General features: G+C 34.9%; 1 long non-coding RNA gene across 1 annotated transcript in view; it reads left to right on the top strand.

The window, feature by feature from the left end:
* Window positions 1-15,704, top strand: part of LOC138915634 (uncharacterized) — a 42,082-nt gene that overhangs the window by 11,344 nt on the left and 15,034 nt on the right. The gene's annotated exons all lie outside the window — the stretch shown is intronic.

Genomic DNA, 15,704 nt, shown 5'->3' with positions numbered 1-15,704 from the left:
ATCAAATGAAAGAAACTTTCTGAAAGTGTATTTGTATCCCACGCTGAAGAAGAAAGTGACACAGCCAAGGAGGCATTAGGGCATCAGTCACCCGCAGTTTTGGATCATAGGTGTCTGGGATGTGGAGGCAGTCAGGGAAGTTGGAGCCTTGTTCTGGAGTGTGTACATAGTAAATTTAAGGGCATATGAATGAATATTGGATTAGAGGAGCGTCATGATAAAAGCTATTCTTTAAGATGAGTCGTCTAGCTAACAATACGTAGAATTGTAAGGAGGAGAGGGAAAATGTTTAGTGATAATGCTACTCTTCTTAAGTTGGTGTTGGAACATAGTTATTATTTGGATGCCTCTTGGCAATAGTAGTACTAGCAATAAAGAAAAAACCAGCCCTGCCAGGAGTAAGCTGAGAGCTGGCCTGGCTTTTGCAAAGCCCATGGTGTTCTGCTGTTGAACACAAGTGAAGTCACATAACACCACATTGGGCAAGAACGTTCTGTGACTGCCACAGAGCAAAGCAAACAAAGACTGCCTAATGGTCATATCTGAGCACAGATAAAAATAAGAAGTGAGAAGTGTGCAAACCAGAAAAGTGAGTAATCATTTCCCTCCCAGCTAATAAAAGTGACTAGTTCTTCTTAACCAAGTACAGCTTTAATCTTGCCCCATACCTCCCACCTCCTACATAACAATTATGTAGATATCCTATTATAGAAATGCCTCTACTGTCAGCACCCAATTTAGAGAAAAACCATGATTCCTTGAATCTTCCTTCCTGTCATCTAATTTCAAGTTCAAATCCTATAAAAAGCCTTTCCTAACACCCTCTTACTAAGACTCCCCATGGTTCCTCATCACGTGAAATCTCCTTTGTTACAACAACTATCAACAAATGGAACTGTTCAATTATGAGTGTGTTCCTCAAGGTCTTTGGCTGGTGAGCACTGGCAATAGTAATATCTTAAAAAGAGGTTAAAGTTGTTCTTATGATCCACTACTTGTGAAAATACCATCCATTAACTAATTTCATCCAGTTTAACAACTTTGTGAGGATAATATTAATTCATCTTTTAAATAAGGGAATTGGGACACAAAGAATTCAAGAAACTTACGGCCAACTAACAGTGGGAGACTGAATCAAGGCTAAACCCAGGACTTGGGCCCTAGATGTCATACATTTAACTATTGCCCTTTACTTCAATTCTTTATACTTATTTGAATGAAGGACTGGAGAGGCTAAGTTAACACACTAGTAGTGACAAAGGCCTGACTAAACTCTCACTCTTTGGAACTTCAAAACCCGTATATTTACTCATCATTTAAGTTTCCTTCTGGGTTTTTGTTTGGCTTTGTCTCAATGACCTAGTTACTTCTTATTATAATTTCAAAATTATGCACCTAAGGCTTCGAAGGAACAGGAAAAGGGAACACTGGTATTGGAGATCATGCTGCTAACTAACACCAGCACAGAGTTTATCATGTATTCTAAATCCAAAGCAGAATTAAACTGTTATTTATCCTAATGCTGAAAATAGGTGAACTTGTTAATTTATTTAGAATTTCCTGGACTATAATTTAGTAGCTCATATTTAATACGGTTATTTGGTGATAATTTTGATATTTTGTAGTTAGAGAAGTTGACCTAAAAAATATGTGAAATAACATTCCATATATATGTAAATCACAAACAGATGACTGGATGGTGCAAATAGACCGTATTAATTTTAGACAAAGTCTATTATAAAAATGTCACCAAAATACAGTGCCCATTATATGTGGCACATGTTTTCTCTTCCTTTTATAAAATGTGCAATCTCTTGATTATTCTTGATGCACTCCTGTTATCAGCAACACATGCCAAAATGAAAGAAAAAAATAAGATTTATAGAAAGCTTTAGGGAGTATAAGATATTTAAGGAGGAGGTTATTAAAGGTCATGTCTTCTAGAGGGGTACTGGGCAGATTTTTGGCTGAGCTGCCATTTTAAGAGGATAAAGATTTTTCCAAATGGGCTGTAGGTTGATCAGTGTGTGGATTTCAATGTGTTCCCAACACAGGGAGCTAGAGATCGTCCTCAGACTCAGAGTAAGCTGGGATCTTTGGATGATATTTTAGCTTAAGGCATTTCTTTTCTTTAGTGGACATTTGCTCAAAAACTTCTTCACTCAAATTTGTGTGCAGCCACTGGGTAGGACAACATTAGAGCTGAATATTGGAATCTTTGTTAAGTACATTTGAGTCATCAGTACTATGTACTCTTCTCTAGTTGTAATTTTTCTTCGTACAACACATATTATCTTTATGTGTTATGAGTATCAGCTAGTGTTTATTACTTTTTTATAGTAAGGATGGCATCATGAGAGAGACATTCCTTTCTCTATTTTTCAATACTTTGGATAAGAATTTTTTCCAAGGATACTTCTGTAACTTAAAAAACTTTATTAATCAGAAAATAATTTTAAAAAGAAGTTCTTAGATGTAATATAGATATAATACAGAATGTTCTCATTCCTTTATGCGGCAGATTGTATATTCTAAAGATTGCAGCAACAATAACCCCACACCACAGGCTCTTCTACAATGTGACCTTGCCACTTTCCTGTTCCCTTGAATTGAGGCAGGCTTTTTTCTCCTTCACCTGACAAGGTATGGTAGAAATGATCTGTGTGACTTCTGGGGCTATCAGAAAAGGCCCTGCAGCTCCCACTTGGTTTTCTTTTCTTTTTTCCATCCCCAAAGCCACAGTGCATGGTCATATATTCTAGTTGTGAGTCATTGTACTTCTGTGTGAGCTGCTACCACAGCATGGCAACTGACAGACGAATGGTGTGGTTCCATGACTGGGGAAAACACCCGGGCCACCAAAGCAGTGAGAGCACCAAACTTTAACCACTAGGCCATCAGGGCTGGCTCTCCCACTTGGTTTTCTTAAGGTGCATATTCTAGGGGAAGTTAGCTGCCTTGTGAGATGTCCTAATGCCATGCTAGCGTCCACCTGGAGGGGCTGGTTGAGAGTCACAGTTGGTCTCCACCAAGTCATCAGATGTATGAATGAAGCACCTCTTGCCTCCAGCCCATGCTTCCTGCCATCTGAGTTCCACTGCATGCTATCAGTATATACAAAGAGGAGCTAAAGGACAGCCAGCTGAGCCTGCCTAAACTCCTGAACCTCAGAATCCATAAGCATAACAAAGTGATTGTTGTGTAACACCATTAAGTGCAAGGTAACGGGTTATGCAACAATAAGAACTGGAACCATTTCTTATGAAATTAGCAAAGGGTTTTAAAACGATGGTACTTAATAATTATTGAAATGGATATTGGTTTGGCCTTGATGGAAAATAACTTTGTATTGTATCAAGGGCCTTAAAACATCCAGAATTTTCCACTCTGTGAAACTATCCAAAGGATACTATCAGGTATGTAAATAAAAAAATTGATGTGCAAAATATTAATGATGACATTATTTATAGTAATTTTCAGTTGCATATAAGCTATCCAAGAGTATACAAATCTTTAAATAATTTCATTCAATGAAATAAATCATAAACTTATTAATTTACAATATGTAAGAGTTTTAAGTAATATATCTATGAATGAGAATCCAACATATAAGGGAAGCAATTTTCAGTATTTAAACACAGTTAAGACAGAGAGAAATTTATACAGAGAATTAACTTCACACATAACGTGAGAAATGAGAATCCAAATGGGATGGTGGAGCATTGCAGAGATCAGTGACACCCGCCTGAAGGATACATGAAAGAGGCCCTATTGCCAGCCCCCAGGGGTGGAATTACCAGCAGAAACCAGAAACACAGCAAGCAGGTCTATCAGGAGGATTTCGAGGCATGGAGGACACTCTGACACTGCAGGTTTTTCCACCTATGGCGGAGATAGAAAAAGAAGATATGTCCCTTTGTTGCCCTCCAATTAAACTCAACCAGAAGCTTGATGACCTAGGACCCAAACAAACACAGCACACAAAGTAAGCCCCTTAAAGTACAAAGCAGGGAAACAGAACGAAGAAAATGGGTGTAAGGAAAATAGACCTAAGACCCACACAACAGGGAGAATGTGAAAATTATTGCTAGAATGGCAGGCTGGAATGCACACACCCAGACACATAACTGTATGATCAGTTGAGCCTAGGATTTTAAAGGATAGATTATTTGAAAGTGATTTAACTTTAAAAAATTTTAATTCTACAATTTTGAATGCAAAATCATTGAATCAGAATTGTCAATATTGGTGAATTTTCATTGATAACACAGATTTCGATAAAAACTTCACTAGAATTTTATCAATTCTTTCCACAGGAAAAAAATACCAAAATTTTAAACATTATAGCAATAATTTTAATCAGCATCCTTTCTTTTCCACTCAATTTTTAAGAAAAAGAACATACCTATGTCAGTTGTTTTAGTATCTACGTTTATATCAAAATACAATGATCGTAGTTTTTGACATTTTAAGTTTTCTTTCATGAATGTTTTAGTTACACAAGAAATGCAGTGGGAGCACATGGCAACCCAAAAATATTAGAGCCAAGGCAATGAGGTTAAACATCCAGGCAAACATGACTTCGCCCAGACCTTCTTCCTAGTAAGAGAGACAATAGCTATATATGTGAGGAACTTATAATCCCATATGCCAAGTTTATGAAATAATACCATTTGAAATAAAACGATCTTACTCTTCTAGGACTTGTGGACTTACAAGACTATGCGACCAGCATGTGGTCCTATAATACTGAATGTCACAATCCAGTAGACACCTCCTCTCCCATTTGTTAGCTTATGCTTTAAGAATCTAGTAACTAAGGATTCAGAGTCTACACTGGGAAAGGAAAGATATATGATTAGAAATCATCTCAAGATCTTGGAGGAATAAGGCAAGAGTTACATGGAAGGATAGAAAGAAAATATTTGCTTGGGCAATGCAGTGCATGGCCTTGGACCACATGCCTGAGACCTTGAATAACCACTCTCCTTACTTGGGACTCCTGGCGTGGGCTGCACCTTCCATAACAGATCTCTACAAGCAGTCCACCAGTCCCCGGATCCTGTGATGTGGGGTTCTAACAACTGACAACTCACCCTCTTTGTGTCTTGCAGCCCATGATGACTGCCATCAGGGCTATAAGACCCAGGTCTAGCCTCAAGGAGAAGCAAGGAAATGATAAAACTTGAGCTCCAGAATCCTCATGGATCAGGCCAGGGACATATTTCACCTAAGATCAGAGCTTTGCACATCTCTTCTGTTTTTCTTTCTTTTATATATTTTTCCTTAAGAGCACTCAATAAATCAAATGCACCCAAATCCCTCTTGTCAGCCTCTGCTTCTTGAGAAATTGCGTAAGACACCAATTAAAGGGGCATTTTGTTCTTAGCTAACGCTCTGGCCATAACTCTACAGAGCATCATTCTTCTTTCAAGCAATAAGTGAATCACAAAGATCCTGCTTGACTACCTTAAGAATCAGACTATGACCAGGTTCTAATCTTGGCTCACCAGACAGAGGTGAGATAGCCCTTTCGTCACTCCTGATGTCCAGGCCGGAACTTTCATAATCTTTCAATTTCATGCTTCCTTTCTTTAAGCCTCCACTGGGCTTCGGTGTTATCTATTGCTCTATAGAAAATTACCACATACTTGATGGATAATACATTTATTATATCACAGTTTCTGTGGGTCAAGAATCTTGGTATGGCCTAACTTGATCCTTTATTCAGGGTTTCACAAGGTTGGAAAAAATTTCACCCAAAATTGGGGTCTCATCTGGAGTCATAATCGAGAAGAATCTTCTCTCCACATCACTGAGTTTGGCAGAATTGATTTTCTTGTGTCTGTAGAACTTACTGTCTGGAGACTGAAGTCTGCCTTCAGCTCCTAAAGGTCATCTTTCATGAGATGCCATCCTTTACTCCTATAGATCATCCTCCACTCTCAGAAGCTGTCATCTACTCCTAGAGTTTACCCTCCATTCCTGGAGGTCATCTTCCTCATTTAGAGGCTGTCTTCCACTCCCAGAGGCTGTCATCCATCTTAAAGTTTGTCCTCCACTCTCAGAGGCTGTCCTCCACTCCTAGAGGCCATCCTTCACTCTTAGAGGTTGTCTTCCACTCCCAGAAGCTGTCATCTACTCTTAGAGTCATTTGCCATTCCCAGACGCCATCCTCCACTCCTACAGGTTATCCTCTACTTCCAGAGGCTATCCTCTATTGCTAAAGGTTGTTCCACCCTCAAAAGCCATTCTCCACTCTTAGAGGCTGTCATCCACTCCTGGAGACTGTCCTTCACTCCTAAAGGATGCCCACAGTTCTTTGCCACATAGGCTTTCCCAGCATAGTTGCATAGTTCATCAAGCCAGCATGAAAATTCTCTAGAATGAGTGGTTAGCAAGACTGAATTTTATATAATGTAACAAAATCATGAGAGTGACATCCCATCACCTTTGTCATATTCCATTGGCTGAAAGCAAGTCCCTGGTCAGGTTATGCGCAGATTCAGGAGAGAAGGATCACACAAAGGTGTGAACACCGGGAGCAAGAATCACTAGGGGGCCATCTGTCTGTCTGTGATAGATTCCAAGTATGGGGCTACTGAGCTCAGTGCCAATCATCCTCACTCCTCCTCAAAAAATGTTTTTATGTATAGATATAACCTGACAATCTATTTTGACTATTGACTAATTAAGATTTTTTTTAAATTTTCTTTCTAAATCCAATGTGTGTGTGTGTGTGTGTGTGTGTGAGTGTGTTCTTTTAACTTAAATTCAAACACATACATTTGAATGTATAATATTTTATTTTCATACTGGATTGTAAACATTTTTGATGTGGTGAATAACTTCATACACTTTAGTGTTTATCCCAGAGAAGTTGGAATCATCCTAATATCTTAGACACTGAAGTTTATATCCTGCTACAAAGACATAAATGCAAACTAAATGTTGTGTTGTATTTAAAGTCTTCAAATTAGCACCATAATTTAAAGAACTTTATTGAAATTTCATGGTAACATTGTCAAAAAATCCCTCTGGGGATAGTTCTAGTATGAGAATTACATTCTTAGTTTATTGTAAGAATGATCATTAATTTTAAATGCCTGTCATGGGCTGTAAGTAAATCTAGAATGCTCTATCTATTGGAATTTAAGAGGATTTAAGCAGTAAGTTTGTAAACTGTGATAGCCTTTTCTCAAAATGGTGAGTAGGATTATAATTTTCTATATATTCTTGCCCATTGCCAATTATTAGAGAAAGGAAATTACTAGAAAGAAGACTGATAGAATCGTTCTTTTAGTATTTGAATAAAAATTTTCACTATTAAAACTTATCCAGCCTTCTTAATTTGGAATATCTGTGGGGCATCTTCTAAAGCAAAAGTTTTTGCAGTACAGATAATGAGAACATAACATGATACCACTTAACTCATTCAATTTGTCACAAAGCTCCAAGAGATTAATATGATTAGAAGAGAAATAGAAGTAAAAATCAAGTAGAATTTTACTGTGACTGAATCTCTGAAAAATTAGAGCAAAAGTTGAAAAATATTGGCATTAATCTTAAGTGAAATACAGATTCTTCTTTTGTACTTTTATTCAAATCACATATTTTGCGTGTGTGTGTGAGGAACATTGGCCCTGAGCTAACGTCTGTGCCTATCTTCCCCTACTTTTTGTGGAACGCCACCAAAGCATGACTTGAAGAGCAGTGCCAGGTCTGCACCTAGGATACAAACTTGAGAACCCTGGGCCATCGAAGCAGAGTGAGTGAACTTAACCACTACGGCACTAAGCCGGCCCCTCAAATCATATAAATTTTAATAATGATACCACATCATGTGTCAGAAACTGGTTAAGTGTTCACATAACAAATTTACTTTTCTAAGTGCACATTAAACTATATTACCCAACTACATATCTGTCTTCTATCCAATAGAATGTAAGTTGTACACCACTTTCAAGCCTGGCACATAAATACCTTCCTCCTCTGGTTTCATCCAGACAAATATATTATCTTGGAAGCCATTTGTTGAAGACAGTCAAGCCCCAAGGTGGAAGGGATCTGGTCCCTGAATTAGGTCTTGAAAGGAGCCCTTTGTCAATCATATACATCCATTTTGGAGTGAGTTAGAAATCAGCTTCTCTTATAAATAAATGTAAACTGCTATCATAAAATTTGGAGTTATTGAGTTTTGCATTGTTTTGAACTAAAATGTAGCCTAGATGTTAGAAACTAAAAGATAAATAAAATATTGATCATATCAGAATTAACTATATAATAGCAATGGTAAACGTATTTTTAAACAATGTTGGAACAATTGTAACAACTTTATTTACAAAATCAACAGATGATTTGTTAATAATATTAGACAATGTGGTAGTGCAGTATAGGAGAAAAAACAGAAGAATTAGTGAAAACCAGTAGGTTTTAATTCCTGTAGAATGGAAACAAAGAGGTTTTTAAGATGATTTTCATGAGAATGGAATGAAATAGCAGCAATATAGTCTATTGCACACAATAGCTACCATATACATTTTGTTTCACCCTGTTTTAAATAATTAAGGAAACATGAAAAGAAATAAAAGGATCTGTATTAAAAATATTTTAAGAAACCATGTTTTCACGCAGTAAGAAAATTATTTTTTCAGGAAAGCTCAGAATTCTATGTGAGGCTGTAACTCTTGACCAACTTCAACTTCAACTTCTAACACAGAAATTCAATTTCAATTTTACTTTAAAACCATTTGTATAACATCAGATTGCACAAGCATATTTTAGAATTTTAACTATACTATTAATGATAAATATTTTTATGATAATGAATGCTCTTGACATAGTTTCTTAAGATGATAACTTCAATTTTACATTTTTATTATGACGACAAAGGACTTTTTATAGAAAAAGAGTTCAGTGTATTTGAGAAACTGAGATAAAGTCAACGTGCTCAAAGCATAATGGGAGATATGCTTGAGATGCAGTTTTGAAAGGTAGCTGTAATAAGAGGCCATATGTAGACTAGACTGTGATAAAAAGTTTGAGTGTCATTTTACATGCAGTATATTTTTACTTTTTGTGTGTTTGTCAGATAGGAGCAGTGAGAAATGAAAAAGAAATCAATTTTGTTTTGAAGAAAAAACATCTACTTTTGGAGGTAAAGAATGATCTGTTCAGCTCAATGATCACAATGTCCTATCATCCTCCTAGTGATTCATCTAAGTTTAGTGGTGATTGAAATTATTTCGTAAAGAGGGAAAGAGGGAGGACTGGAAGATGGGAAGGAGTAGGAGAGAGAGAAAGAGAGAGAGAGATTAAGAAATTGAGAGAGAGCTGACACAGAGGATCAGGAAATAAAGATGATAAAAAAGCAAAGCCTTGAAAATGCCAGAAGATTGAAGCACAAGAGAAGGAATTAGAGTCTGATAAATGGAAGGACAAATCCTTTACTGTTATACCAGGGAAGATAAAGAAGTCAGGTACTGGTCCAGGTTGATTTGTAGGGTTGCTGCTGAGATAATAAAAGAGGATATCTCATTTTATCAAGGGGATATACAGTTATCCATAATGCAGTGTGGGGTGTGTAGTGGGGGGATGTGGATGTATGAGCAGAGAGGGAAAGTTAAGAAAGACTTGTTTCAGAGTGAGAAAGAGGGCCATCCAGGGAAACATTTCCAGAATGGCAGAGTAAAGACCTTCAAAAATTTCTTCCTACAAAAGAGTGCTGAAAACATTGGCAACAATTGTCCAATTCAACTTTTTCAGAAATCTTGAGATTGACCAAAGGTATGAAACAATTCAAGGAGCATTTACTCAAAAAATATTCTTAGTAAGAAGAGCAATCTTTGTGGCCTCTTCACATGCTCTATTCCCATTCAGTCAATCCACAGTGGACTTGAAAACCAGCAGCCTCATAACCATAGTAGTTGTGTAAATCAATAGTAAACAATCACTTGAAGGTGCAGAATGAATTTGGAGCTCCCCAAAAAGCAACACTCCAGAGAATCCCAGAGCTTATCTTTATTTGACCTGACTCAAAGCTCAGTTTGTGTGAATAGCCCTACCCTCAGGACATTTGTCAAAAATAACCAGTGACAAATAATTAACATTACAGCTGCCTGAGGTATTAATACCAGTTGCAGCTTCCAAGAGCCATTCTCAGACATTCCTAGGTAAATAAAATCCTTAGAAGGAAAACTGGGGAATGAGATGTCCATAGGGAACATTGAATAGCTCTGACATGTTCTTGGGAATGCAGAATGTCATGTGCATGTATAGAGCTGTGTACATGCTGAGAAAAGACTTAATAAGGCCCTGATTTCTCATCTCTGGCTGACCTCGAGGTCCAGTGCAAGCAGAAAATGAAGCTAAGGTAAACTACAAACTGCCTACCAGAGTATGTACCCAACACACACACAGTTGCACCTGGAAAAAGCTGGGAGACATTTACAGAAGTTCTTTCACAATTATTAGCTAATCACTAAGTTGACTGAGAAGAGAATTCTACAACCACATATAAAAAAGAACACAGACATTTAAAAAATTAGTCCAAGACTGTGGACTGACAAACAGAAGGGCCAGGCTGGTGGCATAGTGTTTGAGTTTGTGTGCTCTGCTTTGGCTGCCCAGGGTTTGCAGGTTTGTATCCTGGGCATGGACCTACACACTGCTCATCAAGCCATGAAAAAAACAGGAATAATGACAGCAACAACAGCTAACCCTGGCAAGGGAGTGTGGTCTGATTTTCAGTGTTAGCATATTATATTATTTAAAATATCCAGTTTCAGCAACAACAACAAATACACACAAAAATAAGAATTATGGCCTATACACAGGAAAATTAAAAGTAGTTAATATAAACTATTCCTGAGGAAACCCAGATATTGGACTTACTGGACAAAGATTTTGAATTAGTTATTACAAACATGTTCAAAAAAGAAAGGAAGATCATGTCCAAAGAATTAGAGGAATGTATGATAACGATGTTTCATAATAAAGAATAACAATAAAGAGAGAGTGTTTTTTAAATAATCTAATAGACATTCTGGAGTTCAAAAGTATAACTGAAATGAAAAATTCACTAGAAGAGCTTAAGAAAGTAGAAAGAAAGAATCAGTTAATTTGAACATAGATTGTGTGAGATTATCCAGTCTTAAGAATGAAGAAAACTGAACAGAGCTTCAGAGACCTGCAGGACACCATGAAGTAAACCAACATATACGTAATGGGAAATCCAGAATAAGAAAGAGAAAGGGACAGAAGGACTATTTGAAAGAATAACGGCTATAAATTTCCCAAATTTGATGGAAAACATTAGTCTACACATATAGAAGTGTAACTGATTTTAAGTAGCATAAGCTCAACAGACCCACACTCAGATATATTAAACTGTTGAAAGCTAAAGACAAAGAAGAGTAATTTACCATGTAAAAGAGATCCACAATAAGATTAACAATCAACTTCTCATCAGAAACTGTGGAGGCCAGGAGGCAGAAAGATGGCATATTTCAAGTGCTGAAACCAAATAATAATGTCAATCAATAAAAAATAGTGTCAATCAAGAATTCCATATCCAGCAAAATAATGCTTCAAAAATAAACAGTACATTAAGACATTCCCAGATAAACAAAAACAGCATTCTTCATGAGCAGATCTATAATTTCTTTAAAAAAATTATAAAGGAAGTTCTTCAAACTGAAATGAAAAGACACTAACAATAACTCAAATCCACATGAAAAAATAAAGAACACCAGTAAAGGCAATTGCATGAGTAAATATATGAAAAATGTGTAAGTGTAATTTTGTTTGTACTTTTTTTCTTCTCCCATATGATTTAAAAAAAACAAACTGCAATAATTAGACTGCAAAGCAATAATTAGAAATATTTGTGGATGGACTTATACTGCATAAAAACATAATTTGTATGGAAATAATAGACAAAAGCAAAGGTAGGGAAAGAAGTATATTGGAGTAATGTTTTTTTAATGTAAATTTGAAAATAACTTTGAATTAATCTGAACTCAATTGCTTTACATTATAATATGAATTGTAATCCTAGTGCAACCACTGAGAAAATAACTAAAAGAAATTTAAAAAGAACAGTATTAAAATTGTATATTTGAAAAGACCTATTTGACATAAAAGAAGACAGTAATGGAGGAATAGGAAACAAAAATACTTAAAATATGTAGAAAGTAAATATCAAAATGGAGATGTAAATCCTCTCTTATTAGTAATTAAATTAAATAAAAACGAACTCAGCATTTCAGTGAAAAGGCAGAGATAGGCAATGAATAAAAAGTTGTTTGACTATATGCTGTCTACAGACAATTCTGGTTGGATAAAAAACATATATTAGTTAAAACTAAATAGAAGAAAAAAATAAATACAAACAATAACCAAAAACAGGGCTGTGGTCACTATACTAATATCAGAGAAGAATAGACTTTCAGGCAAAATTTATTGCTAGAGACTAAAAAGGACATTTTATAATGGTAAAGTTTCAAACCATCAGAAAGAACAATTATAAACACATATGCACTTAAAAACAGAGACCCACAATACATGAAATAAAAAATAGCACAATGTAAAGAAGCAATAAACAATTCAACAATAATAGTTAAAGACTTCAATATCCCAATTTCAGTAATGGATAGAACAGCTAGGCAGAAGTTCAATAAGTAGAAAAAAGACATGAATATAACTAAAAACCAACTAGAACTAAGAGAGAGTTTTGATTATCCCATGCAACAATAGCAGAGTACACATTCTTATTAAGCATACATGGAATATTCTCCAGAAACACCATATATTAGGCCATTAAACAGGTCCCAATAAAGAAAAAATAATTGATGTCATGCCCAGTATGTTCTCCAACCACATGCAATAAAATTGAATTTAATAACAGGAGGAAATTTGGAAAGTTCATAAATATGTGGAAATTAAACAATGCACTCCTAAATAACCAATCCATGAAATAATAAATAACAAGAGAAATTAGACATTACTTTGAGAAGAATGAAAATGAAAAGAAAACATACAAAAACTTATGTGATGCAGCAAAAGGAGTTTTTAGAAGGAAATTTATAGCTGTAAATATCTACATTAAAATATAAAAAGTTTTAAATCAGGAACCTACTCTTTCATCTTTAAAAATTAGGTTAAAAATACTAATTCTAAAGCAACAGAAGAAAAGAAATAATAAAGGTTAGAGTGGAAATACTGAAATAGAAAAACAATAGAGGAAGTCAATAAGACCAAAAGTTATCGCCTAGAAAATAATAAAAATATTGATAAAACTTTGACTAGGCAGAACACGAAAAAAGAGAAGACTCGAATTAACAAAACCAAGAATGAGTGAGAAGACATCCCTATCGACTTTACAGAATTAAAGAAGATTACAAGATAATACGATGAACAAATACATGCTAATAAATTAGACAGAAAGAAATTCCTGGAAGGACATAAACTTCTAAAACTGACTCAGAAACATTAGCAAATCTGAATAGAACTAGATTGAATTAACATTCAAGAAATTTCCCATAAAGAAAAACATAAGCCCAGATGTCTCTCCTGGTGAATGCTACCAAACATTTAATGAATTAACCTCAATCCTTCACAAAAACATCCAAAGAACAGAAGTGGAGAGAACACTTTTGAACTCATTACATGATGCCAGTAATACCCAGATACGAAAACCAGTTAAAAACATCACAAAGAAAGAAATGTTGATATTTCTTTTCGTATATAGATGTAAACATCATCAATGAAAGACTAGCAAACTTAATCCTACAACATATAAAAAGGATTTCGTAAATGACCAAGTCAGTTTGATCCCAAGAATACAAGGTTGGTTAACACATGGACATCAGTTGATGTAATACACTATATTAACAGATTAAAGAGCAAAAGCTTCATGAACCTGTCCATAGGTGCAGAAATATCCTGTGAAAAAAACCTCAAAATTCTTTCATGATAAAAGCATATTAGGAATAGAAAAACAAATTAGGAATAGAAAGGAACTTGATCAACCTCATAAAAGGCATCTATGAAAAAACCATAACTAACATTATGCTTGATAGTGAAAGACTGAAAGCTTTCCCCCCAAATCAAGAAAAAGACAAAATGTTCATTCTTGCCACTTCTACTTAACATTTTACTGCGGTTTTTGCCAGGGCAATCAGGCAAGGGAATAAAAAGGCACTTGGATAGTAAGAAGTAAAATCATCTCTATTCTCAGAAGACACAATCTAGTATATAAAAAAATCTAAGGAATCCCCAAAGAAACTATTGTGCTAATAAACAAGTTTAAGAAGGTTGTGAGATATATGATCAACATAACAAAAATCAATTGTATTTCCATACACTAGCAATGAACAACCTGAAAATTAAATTAAGAAAATAATTTTATTTATAATAGCATGAAAAAGAATAAAATACTTAGGAATAAATTTAATTTAAAAAGTATAAAATCTGTATACTGAATACTATAGAACAAGTTCTTGTATCAAGAGACCTAGTGTTATTTAGAAGGCAATATAACGAAATTGATCTGTAGGTTCAATGCAATACCTCTCACATTTCCAGTTTTTTTTTTTTTTTTGCAGAAATTTATAAGCTGACTTAAAATTCTGTTGGAAGTTTAGGGACCAAAAGTAGCCCAAAAAGGGGGAAAAAATAACTTCTTTAAAAAAGAAGTAAATTATAAGACTCACAATTGATGTTTTCAAAACTTGCTACAAAGCTACAGTGATCAAGACAGAATGGCAGTGACATAAATAAATATATTGACATCAGTAGGAATAAATTAAGAATATATAAATAAATACACTTATGGTCAATTGACTTTCAAAAAATATGTCAAAACAAATTACTGAGAAAGAATAGCCTTTTCAACAAATGTTGCTGGGACAATTAGATATGTACATTTAAAAGAATGAAGTTGGACCCCTATCCCACAACTTATATAAATACTAGCTGAAAATAGTTCATAGACACAAATGTAAGAGCTAAAACTTTAAAATTATCAAAAAGAAAATACAGAAGCTGTAGAAGCAATGCTTTCTTACATATGCCACCAAGATGACAAGTGATAAAATAAAAAATTGATAAGCTGAACTTCATCAAAATTAAAAAGTTTTCTGTTTCAAAGGATCTTACAATAAAGTAGAAATACAACATAGAAGTACAAGCACAACTAGAATAGGAGAAAATAAGTGTGAATCATTTATCTGATAAAAGATCTGTATCCTGAATACATAAACAAATATACATCTAACAAAAGCAAATACTCCAATTGAAAAATAGACGAATGATTTAAATAGACATTTCTCCAAAGAAGACACAGAAATGACCAATAATCACAGGAAAAGGAACTCCACACCATTAGTTATTAGAGAAATGTAAATCACAACCAAAAGATACCACTTCATACACATTTGGGTTGCTAAGATAGAAAAAGACAAGTTACAAGTGTTAAAAGAATGTGGAGAAATTGGAACCCTCGCACACTGCTGGCGAGACTACAAAATCATCCAGCCACTTTTCAAAACAATTGGCAGTCAAATGTAACGTAGAATTACTATATGATCTAGCAATTCCATTTTTAGGTAGATACTGAAGAGAACTGAAAGCATATGCTCCTATAAAAATGTGTATATAAATGTTTCTAACAACATTATTCATAACAGCCCCAAAATGGAAAC

This window comes from Equus caballus, chromosome 9 (genome assembly GCF_041296265.1).
Source record: "Equus caballus isolate H_3958 breed thoroughbred chromosome 9, TB-T2T, whole genome shotgun sequence".
NCBI classification, from domain to species: Eukaryota; Metazoa; Chordata; class Mammalia; order Perissodactyla; family Equidae; genus Equus; species Equus caballus.
Note: the sequence above shows the minus strand (reverse complement) of the source record. Positions and strands in the feature narration are given on the sequence as shown.